Raw genomic sequence first — 13,269 nt, 5'->3', positions numbered from 1 at the left:
GAGCTTTTTGTAAAATTCGAGAGCTCTACTCGAGTAATGAACCCCATTGGCTACAATGGGAGACTCCAGCATTTTTGTATGTGGGACGCTGGGTGCTGAGCTTTTTTTTCCCTCTCTCTCTCGGTCGAACACGACTTGATGCTCGTTCAAGTAACGAGCATCATCGAGTACACTAATACTCGAATGAGCATCAAGCTCGGCAGAGTATGTTCGCTCAACTCTAGTCATAAGGGGTTCCTGATTCTCATTGAGTAAGGTATGTTTCTGAACAAATTTCATCAAAATGTGTTAATTAGTTTTGGAGTTATAAGTAAGTTTTCTGGGCTTCGAGCAAGTAGGACACCTTGTCCTCCTAATGCATCCTGTGTAATGTCAGGCTGCCGCATCTAAAGCTCATGGAATATTGTCCTCCTTTCACATTATAGGACAACGATAAGGCTTTATCTGATGTGCGGGTACAGTTGGGCATCGGTTGATAAAATAATATCATGACAGGGGAAAAAATAGAAAGGAGGACAGTGGGGTTAATAAAGGGTCCAAATGAGAGCATTTACTAAATAGAGGGGAAGAAGCATGGGTAACATCATACCTCATCACACTTAAAACACAGTCTATGGGATTGTGTGTCTGTACATGGCAATGGGGCTTAGGCCTCAGTAAACCTAAACTTCTCATACCAATTCCTGCTCGGGCCTAAATTCTATACTCATTAAACCCAAAATAAATGGCTAAGAACATAGATTTTCTGATTCAGAGCTCCAAACACTCTGAATAGACAGAGTTACATGATTAAATTCTGTCTGCCTGCAGCCACCACTAGGGGGAGCTCACTGTATACAGATCTATACAGCCACCACTAGGGGGAGCTCACTGTATACAGATATATACAGCCACCACTAGGGGAAGCTCACTGTATACAGATATATACAGCCACCACTAGGGAGAGCTCACTGTATACATATATATACAGCCACCACTAGGGAGAACTCACTATATACAGATATATACAGCCACCACTAGTGGAAGCACATTGTGTACAACCAACACTAGCAGAAGCTCATTACAACTACCAATGTATACAGCTACCACTAAGGAGCAAAGCTCCCTATATACAGATATCTATAGTGACCACTAGGGGGAACTATTTATATACAGATATCTACAGCCACCACTAGAGGTAGTGCATACGGATATCTACTGCCACCACTAAGGGGAAAAGCTTCCTATATACAGATATCTATAGCAACCACAAGGGGGAACTACCTGTATACAGATATCTACAGCCACCACTAGGGGGAGTTCATTGAATACAACTTCTTAACAGTATACAGTGAGCTCCCCCTAGTGGTAGCTGCCCGCAGGCAGAAAGTTGTGTGCTTCCATCTATACAGGGCATTTGAAGCCCTCTATTAGGAAATCAAGAAGAAACTACCTGCCCCAATACAGAAGCCATATAAGGTAACAGTCGCTGCCCGGGACGCAGTGATGTTGTGATAGTGATGTACAGGCCTTGCGCCGCGGATGCAGAAGTTTAGTTATTGTGATTGTGGCAGAAATCACATCCATATTTACTTGTATATACCAGCTTTGATGGGCGAGTTTCGCTCGTCCGGGTGTGTCCCTGTCACACTGTCCCCTTTGTACTTCTAGGGACACAGAGGAGGGGATGTGGTCGATGACAACTGGGGAACTCCTGTGAAGTTTGGCTCCGTCACCTGTCAGGAATCTAGACACATGCCACCGTCTCAGCATCAGCGGCTGCCAAACACAACGTCTGCGTGCTGCGGGTGCCAGACGGGCGCCCTGAACCTGCATAACCGAGGTCCAATGAAGACATTTCATAATTAGGTACTAATAAACCAATTTGCTGCACAGCCCAGAAGCCAATCAGATGTGGCCGCAGACAGCCCGTATGACTGATCACTTTTGCCATACAATATAGCACCTCTGGGGCGCACGGCGCAATCTGAATCACCGCACGTCCCGGTTGTGTTCCGTCATGGGATTTGTTATATAATGATCTGGAAGGGTGGAGCACACAGGGACTACACCGACTAGTGAAACATGATAGGCTTAGATAGAATGCATCACACAATGCCTAAGATACTCCGGCTCAATAGACAGTGTCATCCACATTAGGATTTGATACTGTAGTACATGACGGAGTATGCCGATCCGTTAACCTATAGTATCTCACATGATAGGCTTAGATATACTGTGGCACTATATAGGATAGTCCTGGTATGTAATATGCAGTAAGGGGGTGTCTGATATTGATTACATGCGAGCAGGAAGTCCCATTTCCTGTGTTACCTCAGAAGTTTTACATATCAATCAGGGCGAGACATCAAGGAAATAAAAGGAAGAAAATGAAATCTCTTTACTTAGAAATGGATTACGACTTATAATAGTGACAGTACTACAATGACTAGAGAGCAGCGGTGACATCACAGAGAATGCAGCCTATCCATTCACTAAAAGAGTAGTGTGACATTAATGAGAATGCAGCCTATTAATTTAACTAGAGAGCAGCGGTGATATCACTTTGGGTATGTCTATTCATTCACTAGAGAGCAGCAGTGACATCACTGAGAATGCAGCCTATTCAGTCAATAGAGAGCAGTGACGACACCACTTTGGGCATCTCTATCCATTCACTAGAGAGCAGCGGTGACATCACTGAGAATGCAGCCTATCCAGTCCATAGAGACCAGCGATGACATCACTTTGGGCTCTCTATCCATTCACTAGAGAGCAGTAGTGACATCACTGAGAATGCAGCCTATCCAGTCACTAGAGAGTAGCGGTGACATCACTTTGGGCATCTCTATCCATTTAGTAGAGAGCAGAAGTGTCACCAGTAAGGATGCCCCTATTAACTAGAGAGCAGTAATTACATCCCTGTGAATGTCACCTAGCCATTCACTAGAGTGCAACAGTGATATTAGTGAGAACACAGCCTATCCATTCACTGCAGAGCCGTAGTGACATCACTGAGATTGCAGCCTATGCATTAACTAGGGGGAAACAATGACATCACTGAGGATGCAGCATATATCCATTCACTACAGCGCAGCAGTGATATAATTGAGGATACAGCCTATCCATTCATTGGAGAGTAACAGTGAGATCACTGAGAACATAGTCTATAAAGTCACTAGACAGCAGTGGTGACATCACCGGGACGCATAGATTTCTTAAGTTAATTTGTTTTCCCTTAGTCCTAACAGCAGCACAATGATGGGGTATTTCTGCCTCTGCGAAATCTGACAAATGGAATTGTCAATTGATCAACTTAAACACTAATTATATTATCTCGATCTACCTTAGTATGACTCATTTTAGCAGACCCTTTCAGGATTCCTTTTACCATAGATTTGAGGATTATAAGACCATTCTAGCAGACCATGTGAGGATCCTTTTCACTAAGGGCTTTTGTGGCAAGAATTTAGCCAAACAAAATTTAGACCTTTGAGGTTGGTGGACTCAGGCTTTTCTCAAATCGTTCCAACAAGAACTCTAGGATGTTGATAACTGCAGGTTGGAACTATCCACTTCTTAAAGGGGTTGTACCAAAATTGACATCACCGATCCAAAGGATAGCTGATAAAAGGCTGATCAGTGGAGGTCTCACTTCTGAACCCCCATTGATCCTAAGGATGGGGTTCCCGTGTCCCCTTCTCTTTAATGCAGGCTCACTGTACCTCTGGCATTAAGGAGGAGATGGAATTGTGTGATCATCACGCATGCAAAGTACCGCTCTATTAATTTACAGTGGGCCTGCCGGAGATAACCGAGTGCTTGTATTCAGCTATTTCAATTAGCCCCACTGAAGATGAATAGAGTAACACCACGTTTGACCTCTACTTTATTCAATCTTCTCTTCATTTGCAGGGGGTGCAGCGAGCCCTCAGTGAGAAGGAGAGGGGGACTCCCATTCTCAGGATCGGTGGAGGTCTCAGCAGTGAGATCTCCAATGATCAGACTCATCACCTATTATGTGAATGTGTGATAAAAGTCAAACTCTTAAGAAGAATACCATTTGAAAAGATTTGTTTGAGCTTTGTGTAAGCCACCTTGGTGGACTGAGACCTGGACTGAGATAGGATCTTCAAGACTGCATCACAGAACCCTCTAGATTGTAAGAGCGGCTGATCAACCTTCAGGCTGATTTTCTTTAGGTCTTGGCAGAGTTGAGTGCCCTGAGACAGCAAATTCTGCACTGGGATAAAGGCCCATTTACACGGAGCGATGATCGCTCAAACGACAGTTTAAGTGACAGCTTTGAGCGATCATTTTGCATAAACTATTAAGTAGCTAGTCAGCTACCGATTTAGTGTGCAAATTAAGGCTTAAGCTGAAAGCAATTATTAGCCCGATGGCTCTTATCTGCTTTCAGTTCCTTTGTTCTCAGATGGGAAACAATGCTATCAGCACTCCCCGTGGAGAAATGCTGATAAGGCTGAATGACAATTTTTAGGTTGGCCTGAATTTAACGGTCAGCTAACAGTGCACAAAAAGTGCACGATGGCTGCAAGTTTAGACGCAATGATGATCGCTCAAACGATCGCTTTTTAGTGATTTTTGAGCGATCATTGCTCTGTGTAAATGGGCCATAAGTCTCTAGTCATACACTTAACTCATTTGAATGAGTTTCGAAATCATGACCCTTTCAGCTAGAAATGTGGCTTTTACTGTGGTTTGATCTTGCCAGATTTTCACCGATACCCTAGGTATCAAGGAAACTGGAAGGAAAATGTAGGGCATCCTCTGCAAAAGGATTGTTCTACTGATAGAGGAAAAGGAATGCTTCCACCCTGGTGTCGAATCTGGTCACCCCGAGATCAATCTCTGACATTCTACACATTCTGGTTGATCTGCTTGATCTGCTTGAAGATCTCTGGATTCAGATACAATTCTTCAGGGACTCCAAGACCTCGACTCAGTTTGTCAGCAACAAGGTTGAGGGACTTCAGATATGCACAGACTGATGGTTAGGTTCGAACCTGTCCATGCAATGACCCTTCCCACCTCCCTGAGAAGATGATCTGATCAGGTGCAACCCTGTTTGTTGATGTAAGGCAGGCAACGTGACATCAGTGCGCAACATGGACTGCTTGTCCCTGAATCTACAGAACAGGTTAAAGAGAGCATATCATATGGCTTTACGTTCTTTGAAGACATAGACCTCTCATGAGGACTGCATGCGCCCTGGACTATACCCCTCTATGTGTGCTCCTTAGGCTAATTCAAGCTCCTTTGAAATCCACAGGATCCAAAAGGAGCAGGATAAAGGATCACTCATCTCTGAGACATTTCTACCATCTGCAGGCTCGACAAACTTGAGATTACACCATCAATCGCTCCAGATTGCGTGTCTACAGGCTCAGCAGCTCCCTCCAAAGTGTCCGTAAGGGCCATAAAGCTTAAGGAACTGCCTCTGCAGCTGCTAACATGAGAAATAAGACCTTCTGTTGTCAATGGTAGGGAACAGAAATATCACCTGACAAAGTTATATCAAAGCCTAAGAAAGTTTTTGTTCTTGATGGAATATCTAACTTTTTTTGAGGTAATGTTTAACGCAAGGAGCCACTGATATTCCCTGTGTTCTTAAAGGGGCAGCTATAACGCACATCACCTTGAACTGGGAGTTGCAGTTGCTTGACACAGCCTCTTTAACTATGCAGCTAATCTGAGATATATTCTATGATGGAGGAAAATGGGTAATTATCCATTAAGTACAGAAAGGCCGTGAAGCTTTTCTGTATCAGCTTGTCACCATTCCTAATATCTTCTTTATGTAGTTAAGGTATCTGAGGATGATACTTGCCCGTCAGATGCCTAAATGCATAAGAGCTAGAATTGCAGGAGAAAAAAAAAATTGTTCCCCTCTCTGGAATAGGACTGCCTTTAGGGCCTTCATTTCCAGAAATAATGGAATGGGTCTTACAGGAGGGAATGCATTATAAGATGATGTGTAGAACCCAAGAATCTAAGGTTATACTTTGCAAGCTCGGAAGAAAATTGGAGGCGACTGCCTAGCATCAGATCTGGGGTTTTTAAGTATCAGAAGTAGGTTCTGAACTCATGCCTCGAAGGCAGACTGTCACCAAAGCACAGAAGCCTTTGACCATTCAGTCATCCTGATTGATTTTGTTAGGGACTTTGGAGCTTCTTGATTCCCCACTCGGGACCTCCATCTCCCTCAGTATTGATTTCATGGACCTCCGAGATCTCCTACATTTGGAGGGTCTATATGGTAATGATTTTCCTTTCATTTCAGATAAGATCTCCATTATATTATCCAGCTATGATGTCACTCAATGAATGGCTGTGATTGGTTCATTGAGCGCCGCCTCAGTCAATCAGACCAATCGCTTGCTGGAGGCAGGGTAATCAAGCCCCGTCACCAGCAAGAGATGCTCCGTCGGCATTGAGATCTGCACAGAAGCCTGCTGGAGAGCAGCGGAACGGACCCGGACGGCGCCCGATAGGCGAGTATTGCTTTCTCATGTAGTGTAGCTAAGGGTTATTTTCAGGGGAAGGGCTTACATGCCAAGCCCCCACTCCCATGAAAATCAGGGTGGGGCTTATTATCACGGTAGGTCTTATTTTTGGGGAAACATGGTAGAACCCTGGTATATATTTTTTAGACCCAAAGTATCAATCTTCATCATAAGTGGCCGCAGCATCCGAGCACTTGCTAAGGCCACAGTGTAGGCCCTTGTAACTGCTTGCTTAGTGCAGCAATCCATAAGATCTTGAAGAATTCACCTGTCTCGATAGGTATAACTGTATGCCCATCCCGTCTTGAATGCTTTTACTCTGTCATCATAGATTTTTTCAAAGCTTCATCCACTTTAAAGGCCCTAGGCCCCCTTGTAGTGCACACAGGAGTTTAACCCCAGTTATCATCCAGATTCCTTGGCCGGATGGACTTCCAAAATTTCTACGTAGTTCACTGAAAGAATACTCTTTCCATTTATTCTCTTCCTCAGAAGGAGTTGAGTTCTCAATGCTGGCATCTGCCAGGTCTTGAGTCATCTGCAGTCTGACGAGTGCAGGAAATACTTTGATTCTTCACTGGAGGGATGTTACAACAATGGCTGTGGTACACGGCAAGGTTCAGACTCTTCTGCAAGAAGACAGACTTGTACATCTCAGCATGTATCTCTGGCCCTAGACCGTAACTATTTCAAGTGAAGGACGCACGCAAAAAAAAAAAACACTACAGGGCTTAACATATGCTGTAAATACAGACCGAAATCTGCTTACGCCTGTGTGTGATGCATACAGTGGATCTAAAATGTCTGCACACCCATGTTCAATTGCCAGGTTTTTGGGTCATGTTAAAAAATCCGACAAAGATTAATCATTTCAGATTTATTTCCACCTTCCATGTGACCCGTTATCTGTACAGTGCCATTCAAAAACCAACTGAAATCTTCTATGATGGAAAATAAACTAAACATTAAAATAATGTGGCATAAATATACACACCCAACACTAATACTTCGTTGATGGACCCTTTGACAGCACTCAGCCTTTGGGTCGGTGTCTATCAGCATGGCACATCCTGATTTGGCCATCTTTGCCCACTCTTCCTTGCAGACGCAATCCAAATCTGTAAAAATTGCAAGGACATCACGGGTGTAGGGCCCTCTTCAGGTAGATCCACAAATCTTCAATTGGATTCAGGTCTGGGCCTTTCCAAAACTCCGATTTTCTTCTGGTAAAGCCATCCTTTTGATGATTTGGAGGTCTGCTTTGGGCCGTTGTTGTACCAAAAGGTGAAATGCCTCTTGATCTTAAGCTTTTTAGCCAAGGCTTGAAGGTTTTAGGCCAAAATGGACTGAAATTTGTAACGGCTAAAGCCTCAGTTTGAGCAGCAGGAAACAGCCCCAAAGCATAATGCTGCCTCCACCATCTTCATTGTGGGTATGATTGTATTCTGGTGATGTGCAAAGTGGCTTTGTGCCAAACATATCTTTTGGAATTATGGCCAAAAAGTTCCCCCTCGGTGTCATCAGACAGAACACGTTCTCCCACAGACTTCTGGCAGACTTGATAGAGGTTTTGGTAAGACGTAGCCAGGTTTAGATGTTTCTCTTTGTTGGAAAAGGCTTCCATCTTGCCCCCTGGCTCCAAAGCCCAGACATATGAAGAATACGGGAGATGGTTGTCACATGCACTACCCAATCACTACTTGTCAGAAACTCCTGCAGCTCCTTTACTGTTGCTGTAGGCCTCTTGGCAGTCTCTCGCACCGTTTTTACTCTGGTCTTTTGATTAATTTTGAGGGACGTCAACTTCTTGATGATTTCTTCACTGTGCTCCATTGTATATGTAACGCCTTGGAGAGGTTTTGCTCCTCTTCTGTTGACTGACACCTTCCAACAATCAGATCCCTGTGATGTGCTGTAAGCCATTTATGGACCAACAAACTTGTCCCGAAAATGTCATGAAAATCCTCCTAGAAGAGCCGAACTTTATATGGGGAAATCGGAATCCCTGTAAATAATGGCAGCGAGTACTGACTGCTATTTATCAGAAGTTTAGATGTGATTGGCTGATTCTGAACTAAACACATCCCCAAATATAAGAGGGTGTTCATATTTATGCAACCACATTATATTTAGTTTTGCTATTTTTATTTTTCCAGTCCAAAATATTTCAGATAGTTTTTCACTAGGATTGTGCAGATAACGGGCTCCATGGAAGGTGGAAACAAATCTGAAATAGTTCCTCCTGTTGGATTTTTTTTAACACGACATAAACCTGGCATTATAACAGGGGTGTACATTAACCCTGACTATTTTCGGACTATTTTCGCCTTTAAGGACAAAACAATGTTTTGGGGATTTTTATCTCCACTTTACAAAAGCCATAACTAGCTTGTTTGTCCATATGGGGGCTTATTTTTGGCACGGCCAACTGTTGTTTCTATTGATGCCATCTTTTTGGGTACATATAATGTATTGTAAAACTTTTAATAATTTTTCTTGGAGGGCAGGGAAAAAAAACTAAAATATAAATTCTATCACTTTTAAAGCTCTCTCTCCCTCTCTCCCCCCCTTCTGCTCACTGCCGCAACTCACCTGTCACCCGCGCCGGCAGCCGAACCTTTGCTCCCGAGGGGGGGGAGATACTCGCTAAGGGCAATACTCGATTGAGTAATTGTCCTTAGCGAGTATGCTCGCTCATCTCTAATAATGATAGGTTCATTGCAGAAAATCATGGTGACTTAAGAGAACACTCAAGTCTAAACACTAAATTCAAATACAAGCCCTACCCCGAAAATAAGCTGTAGCTGAAGAAAAAAAAAAAAAAAAGTATACAATCGCCTGTCCCGCTCTGTCTGGGGCACTGCCGCAGCTTCTCCCCAAGTCCCGGCACTTTTCTCTTCTTCATCTTCTGGCCGGGTATTGGCCTGGAAGTGCTGGCTGCGATAGCCTGACGCTTAGCCAATAACAGCCATTCATCGAGCACTGGCTGTGATTGGCTAAGCGTCAGCCAATCACAGTCAGCGCTTCCCGAAGAGGAGAAGATGATCAGTGGCAGGACCTGGGGAGAAGATGCGGTCGAGCTGACAGCTCCTCTAAGGTGATGTATGTGGGTTTTTTTTCCTGCAGTTAGGGCTTAGATTATAGTTTTGACGGTAGGATTTCCTACTTTCAAAGTTGCATCACACTGCACAAAAAACTTGTTTTTGTGCGATGCAACAGAGAGGAAGGCTCCATAGGGAAACATGAGCTACAAAACCTCACAAGTCGTGGGCATATCGAAGGACCCGCGAGGTTTTTGTGTCGGGTTGCTGCATGCTACAAAACATCGCATGTGTGAAGGAAAACATGGGCTTCTTACACATGCGATTTGTAGCATTGTAGTAACACTACAAAATCGCGCGACTTTGTTGCCCATGTGAAGGAGGCCTTATTCAGTCGATGAATCACAGCCATTCGAGTGCTGGCTGTGATTGGCTGACGCTTAACCAATCACAGCCAGCGCTTCCAGGAGGCGGGAATTTTTGAATCCCCGGACAGAAGAGAAGAAACGGATCAGTGCCGGGCAGCCGGGAAGAAGATGCGGCCGGGCTGACAGCGCGGGAGAAGTGATGTATGTGTTTTTTTTATTTCTTCTTCAGGTACGGCTTACTTTTGGGGAAGGGCTTATATTTCAAACCTCGCCTGAAAATACTCACGTGATGCTACAAAGTCGCTGTATCATCGCGAGAAATAGTAGCAGTTCGCACGGACCAGCTATGTGATATCGCATGTGATTTTCTCACAGCGATGCCATGTTGCCCGTGTAAACGAGGCCTTAATAGTACACAAGGACAGAAATACCCAAATGTTGTGCTGCTGTTTAGGAGTAAAGGAAAGGCAGCCTATATGTTCACTAGAAAGGAGTGATGGCAGCACTAACAACGCACCCCATACATAGCAACACTTTGGACACCCAGTGATGAGTACTTACCCCTCAAAACTGCAGCATCCTCGGATTTCAATATCTTGGGTGACTTTTTTTGTCTTGTTTTCTGATGTAATCTCATATAATACAATAAGCATTCCTCGCCCCATCTACAAACATCACTTCATTCAAGTGAAATAATAGTTTCTGCCCTGACATCCTTAGAGGGTCTGTACAAAAATGTTTTTAGGACATCTCAGGGTTCAGATTGTTTTCGATGCCACAGTAATTTGTTACCTATGTGTTCATATGGATATAGTAACACCATGACACATCAGAGAATACGGTAGTACTACCAACCCCTGACCAGGTTAATGGTAGAGGTTTCATGTGGAGGGGTGATGTGAGACCCCATTGTGGTGCCTGTGATTCCAACCATATTAACCCCTCAACACAACAGGAAGCAAGTTTACATCCTGACTGCCTGATGCTTAAGGCAACAGTAAGTAAACTTACATCCTGTGCATAATACAGGCTCAGAATCGGAGCCCATGTCATCTGCAGCAGGAGCTGGCTGTGACTGGCAGTCACCTGTTTGCTGCACCCGCAGGGATTGTTGAGGACACCAATTCTTGCAGTTAACCACTTAGATGCCGTGATCAATGTTGGATTGTGGCATGTAAAGGGTTCACAGAGGAAGTGTGCTACCTATGTGAGTTCATCAGCCCACCGTGACGTCACCGCGGAGTTCCGATGGGTTGCCATGACAACCGGACGCCATTGCCTAGCATCCAGATCTGCCAAAGCATGTGATTGCTAACAGATAATACAATGCAGCACAGCCATGTTGCAATGTATTATCATAGCAATCATACGATCGTAGGTTCAAGTTCCTTACAGGGAGATAAAAATAAAATGTAAAAGAGAAAAAAAAAAACAAAACAAACAAAAAAAAACAACACAATACACACCATTATTACACCCATCAAGAAATGCAATAAAAGTGATCGAAAAAGCCGTGTGTACCCCAACATGGTACTAATAAAAACTACAGCTCACCACACATAAACAAGCCCTCGCAGAGCTCCATCAACGGAAAAATAAGAAAATGTTGCAAGACTTTGAATGTAACAAAGCAAAAAAAATTTCGAAAAAAGATTTTTGTTTGTGCAAAAGTGGAAAGCACAAAAAAGAAAAAAAATGTATATTATATAATTTTGGTATTGTCGTAATCGTACCAACATGTAGAAAAGAAAAGAGTCAGGTCAGTTATGCTGCACGAGTAACGCTGAGGTGCTTTTTCTCCCTCCCCTTCCTGCTTTTACTAAGTGACGGCTTAAATGACAAATATTGTCACTTATGCACATACAGCAGTAGCCCCTCGTATCGTACAAGTCTCCAAAAATCAAATTATACCCAGCAACTAGAGAATAGTCATGTGTGAATACCTTTAACAATTCCGAACGCTTAATAAATGTTAACATTTTCTGTGTGTGAATGCATCTAATATAGGGAAAAGGGGCCACATGAGACCCCATTGCGGTCCCTGGTTGTGCTCAAAGTAAGCAATTGTTTTAAATCTGAGTAATTTTCTCATAAGGAGTTTTGTTTTACATCTATTTCTAAAGTAACAACTTGATGACCAATAGTACCCCATTTCTGGTAATACAGATGATAGTAACTGCCCCTCCTCCAACCACCCCGTTATCCCACAGCCCCCAAAATAGCAAAAGTAACCATAACTGCTGCACATAAATCACAGCAGAGAATCCTAGAATGGTAGAGTTGGAAGGGACCTCCAGGGTCATCGGGTCCAACCCCCTGCTCAGTGCAGGATTCACTAAATCATCTCAGACAGATATCTGTCCAGCATTTGTTTGAACACTTCCATTGAAGGAGAACTCACCACCTCCCGTGGTAACCTGTTCCACCCATTGATCCCCCTCACTGTCTAATATCTAATCTGTGTCTCCTCCCTTTCAGTTTTATCCTATTGCTTCTAGTCTTTCCTTGTGGAAATGAGAATAGGGCTGATCCCTCTGCACTGTGACAGCCCTTCAGATATTTGTAGACAGCTATTAAGTCTCCTCTCAGCCTTCTTTTTTGCAAGCTAAACATTCCCAGATCCTTTAGCCGTTCCTCATAGGACATGATTTGCAGACTGCTCACCATCTTGGTAACTCTTCTCTGAACTTGCTCCAGTTTGTCTATGTCTTTTTTAAAGTGGGGTGCCCAGAACTGGACACAATATTCCAGATGAGGTCTGACTAAGGAAGAGTAGAGGGGGATAATGACCTCACGTGATCTAGACTCTATGCTTCTCTTAATACATCCCAGAATTGTGTATGCCTTTTTGACTGCTGCATCACATTGTTGACTCATGTTCAGTCTATCATCTATTAGTATACCCAAGTCTTTTTCACATGTGCAGCTGCTTAGCCCAATTCCTCCAATTCTGTATGTGCTTTTTTCAGAAAAATGAAAAAAAGCACATACAGAATGGGAGAAATTGGGCTGAGCAGCTGCACATGTGAAAAAAGACTTTGGTATACTAATAGATCGAAGACTGAACATGAGTCAGATTTTCGGTATGTACGATCTACACCTACAGAGGGTTAGACAAAACCCCATGGCAGTACCCAAAGCCCCCATCAAAATAAGGTTGTGATAGGCATGAGTAAACGTTTACACCAAGTGATCATTCGTTTTACGTGAATTGAAATACTAAATTGCCCCCTGCAAATGAGCAGAATGTTCATCTGGTAAATCTGAATGATCTAGAGCATGCAGTTGATTGTTCCAATCCCGTAGTATAGCACATTCCTAAATCAGTTTAAAAAAAAAAAAAAAGACCACCAG

Source organism: Eleutherodactylus coqui, chromosome 8, assembly GCF_035609145.1.
Source record: "Eleutherodactylus coqui strain aEleCoq1 chromosome 8, aEleCoq1.hap1, whole genome shotgun sequence".
Lineage (NCBI taxonomy): Eukaryota > Metazoa > Chordata > Amphibia > Anura > Eleutherodactylidae > Eleutherodactylus > Eleutherodactylus coqui.
This window is presented reverse-complemented; position numbering follows the sequence as displayed.